Source organism: Octopus bimaculoides, chromosome 11 (assembly GCF_001194135.2).
Source record: "Octopus bimaculoides isolate UCB-OBI-ISO-001 chromosome 11, ASM119413v2, whole genome shotgun sequence".
Lineage (NCBI taxonomy): Eukaryota > Metazoa > Mollusca > Cephalopoda > Octopoda > Octopodidae > Octopus > Octopus bimaculoides.
In genome coordinates, this window is record NC_068991.1 from 40,550,558 (window position 1) to 40,555,152 (window position 4,595).

Below are 4,595 nucleotides of genomic sequence, written 5' to 3' on the forward strand. Positions count from 1 at the left end.
ATAATGGATATTAGCGTCAAATCTTTCTTTTAAATTTAAAACTTTGGTTATATATATATATATATATAAATATATATATATATATATATATATAATATAAATATATACATATTTAATGTGTGTGTGTGTTTATATGTTTATAAAGGATGCACGATTTGATATTCAGATGGTGCTCTTTCCACATTTCAAATGTATGATGTCATCTAGTGCTTTACAACAACTAAATGCAATAGTTACTTTACATGAGCCCAAGTGAAGTATTTGTTTTCGATTTGTGATGTGTGACTCAAGACAAATTCAACTTTTAGAATTTATCCTGGTTTGTCATTTTATTTAAGTTAACAAAGCGCTGCTATTCCATTTCTGTTAAGCTAAATAGTGCAAATGTAAAACTAGTTAAATTAGTACATGTTTTCTTCCTAAATGTCATTAAAAACTCTTCTGATAAGTGATTTGGGGTGCTTATTATAAAGATTTTAGCCAAAAGTTGTGTGTTTGAATATATTTGATGCACATCGATAATGTGTGTGCACAAGCACACACACACATACAGCTCTTTCAAAATTGATTTCATAGGAATCCCTTTGCATGCATATTTACTATTTCTCTGAACTTACCTTGCTATAGCCTCTGGATTCTCTCTATATTGTTTCTGGTTTCCTGTACATAATTATCATTTACCCTCATTTCCTTTTATTTAAAGTTCATTCATGCCTGGTTTGGCGACAGTGCACATACACCCTTTAAGGTTATTTGTTTTATTGAGTCCCCTTTCTTTTTGTTTTAGGGTTTAGTTGATGGGGTTCTTTTAATTGCTTTCTTCTTTTTCTCCGGTTTACAAAACCTTTTCTTGAAATGGTTTCATTATTTCATCTTCACATTTCTTAGTTTTTTGGGGGTCTTTTTTGTTATTCATATTTCTAGAATTATAGAATTGTTTTAAGTCGATCTAAATTAATGAAATTATTAAATATATCGTACGTTGTGTGTATGTGAGTGTGAATATATGTATACACATGTGGTGTGTGTGTAGGTGTGTCTGTGTGTTCTATACACACACACACACATGTAGGGGTGACATAGCTGTGCATTTAAGAAATTTGCTTTACAGCTATGTGGTTTTAAGTTTGGTTCCACTGCACAGTACCTTGAGGAAGTGACTTCTACTTCTATGAACGCCGTGGATCAGCTAAAGACTTCTGAAGAATATTTGATAAAAGAACTGTCTAGAAACCAATGGTAGAGAACATTCTTGTTCTCAGAATGTCAGTTTAACACCACCAGCTAGTCTTTGGATGGCTTTAGCATATTCTACTTTGTTGAAAACATATGAGGCAGATCCGAGGATAATTCTTCTCATGTGCCTCAGAAGTTCTGAAACAGGCCATTGGTGTCTGCCTTTCTTTCACTCAGTGATAATTTATTAGATATGTATGCCTGTGTATATAAGGCCTCTGTCAGTCATTGCTGACTATTCATCTGTACATGAATACGTTGGCCTATACAAAATTCTTTTTTATTTTTTTGAGGAAGACTGACAGTTGGCCATGTATGCAAGTCCTTCCACTCAATACCACTGATTTTTATCCAAAGGAAAAGGTTCTCACTTAGATTGAAAAGACTTGGTATCTGTGTTGTTGTAGGCGTTGCTATCAGAATGCCAAGAACCTGAACAGATGCCACAAGGCATCTCATGTGATCTGCTAACAGGTTCACTAATTCCTGCATTGGCTCTCTTTTTAGTCATCCCAAAAAGATGACAGGCAAAGTTGTCCATGCCAGAGTACTGAGAGTGGGAACAAATGCAGCAAGGCATTTTGCTGAGCACACTAACAACATAGATATATATATATATATAATATACATACACATATCACATATATATATATATATATATTGTGTGTGTATATATATATATATATATATATATATATATATATATATATATATATATATACACACACATTTTATATATATAATATATTGTATGTGTAGTATATTATTGCAGATATGTTATTGACAGCAAAATTTAAGGTAACAGCATAAAGAAATCAGCATTACAGATATCTTTTTGACTGAAATCCACATTACTTATTTCAGATTTATTCCTTAACCGTTAGCATAATTGCATTGATAAACTTTCATCTCACAGTTTATTTTTGTACTCATTGATATGTTGGTAATTTGTGGAAGTCTAATCTTCTTATTCAAATAACAATGTGTGGCTTACGCTGTTATCTAACCTGCACAACCACTCACATTCTAACTGATCTCCAATCCAATCAAAGAATGAATCACCAAACTGCATCTATGCTTAAAACCCCTACCAACATTGTGTATACCTTGTCAATATGAAACAGACATGCATTGGATCAACAGAATGTCAGTTATTCTTCAGAATATGCAAACATTTTTTTCCAAGGCAGCAACACCCAGTGCAGTATTTCAGCACATGTCAAAACAATATATGAACACAAATTTAAACCAGGTATATAGATGCTGAAATCTCCCAGTTGCTGAGATGCACTTTATTAGGGAAAAGAACTTCACCTTGAACTGCGGAGAATAATTTGACTTGTTGAAGTTCATATTTTGTATCTTTAAACAGTAAACACACACACATGCACACACACAATCCTGCATGTCCAAATTCCCAATTTACCAATGTGTCAGTGGGGACAAAAATAAGCCTGTCTGATAAAGAATTATGAACCCAAAAGCAAATACGATTAAGCAATAAACTTTAATTCAACAGCAAAGTTTCTAGTTAATAATAATTTGTAGTGTTGTTATTTTTTTCGTTATCTTATTAGCATTCATCCATAACTACACCAACTTTACTCACAGTGTAAACATGATACTTGAGATACCTATGCATTTTACATACATACATACATATATAACTTGACTGAATGTGATTCTTATTTGGTATAGATATAGCTTGGTTTTAATCAGTGTCTATCTCGACACATTTTTTCTAAGAATCATGTCTGAAGACTGCCTATATCACCTAGAAAATATAACTGGGAATAATATGAAACAGTACCACTTACTTCCCTTCTAATTTTGTTAATTTCATCATCATGGTCATGATTTTAATAAGTCACCTTTGTTTGTTGATTTTAGTTTGATTGTTCAAGAAACTGTTTCTTTCCAAAGTTTATTACCTTCTTTTTCAATTTTATTTAAAGTGTGACTTTACAAAATATAGCTATCTTATATAATTGTTTGGTTTTAATGTGGCACTACTTTATAATGCAAAAGAAGGTTCTAAAATCTAAAACTTCATTTTGAGTTTCTTTTATGTACAGTTTGTGTCAGTTGTCTTTAATCATTAACAAATCTTATTTCATAACTAGGCCACTTTGCCCTGTCACAGATGTTCGTTCTAGTAAAAAGAAAGAAAATACAAAAAATAATTTCCTGCAAAATGGTGCAATGTGTTTCACTATATCAGAATGCCAACATTACTAATAATTTTAAGATACCATCATGGGCTTAAAAGTCACATGTCTAAGAAACAGCCAGTCGTATTTGAAATTCAACTAGTTCTGTTCAGATTTTTCTGGCTTTTTTGCTGTAATTAGTTTCATCTATTTAGCCAGTTGCTGCTGTTATATTTATCTAGCTCCATATAATGACTTTCTTACATCTATTCAAATCAATGGTAAATAAATTAATCATTTTATTTATTTTTACAATATTTTTCTAATATTAGCTACAATTCCCAAATTATAGAACAGACAAGCTGTAACTAACTTTTCCCAAACTATAGGAGATGGCTATGTATTTCAGTAGACTTAATGGTTTCATTATTTGGACTGTATGCAGTCACTCTCAGATGGGTCACTTTTTTTTTTATTTAGCATCTTATACATTTAAATATTTAATCATCTCTTAGATCCAATAACTGTCTATTAATATAAATTAGTATTTCTACCCAAACTAATTTTACTCAAAACGGGTACGGATTTAAGCTGTTAAACTATGTTAAAATGCTTAGTGCATGTGTTGGTATGTGTGTATGTATGTGTGGGATAACTTAACTCTCAGGGTAATGTTTTCTGGGTTTTGTTTTGGGGGTTGTTTGTTTGTTTTTAATATTATCTTCAGATAATATTAACTAGTAATTCAGATATGTTATGCTTTGGTCAAAACAAAATAGTGTAGTTATCTATGTCACTTGTTTTCACTTTCATCTAATATTTAACATAATGTTATGATCTGAACCTAATCTGTAAGTTATATCTGCAAAAAGCCATTTACACTAAATGGAAAGTTATTCTGAAGATATGTAAGAGATGTTGTTTTTCTCTTTACTTATATGTTTATTGAAAAGAAATACTACATCATTGAAATATTATTTCATTGTTGTTCAATTGATGTTTTATCTGAAGGCATAATTCACCTGTAACATATCCCTAAAAAAGAAGCAATTAATATTTATTCTAATTCATTACTTTAGGTGTTCTATGTAATATTACTCTGCAAAGAAGATAGTTGAATCAATGATTTGTCCCAAATTAGTCATTTGCTGTGGACACAAACTGACAGTAGTATAGTACTGTTTTCCATAATTGCTAATTATATTAATA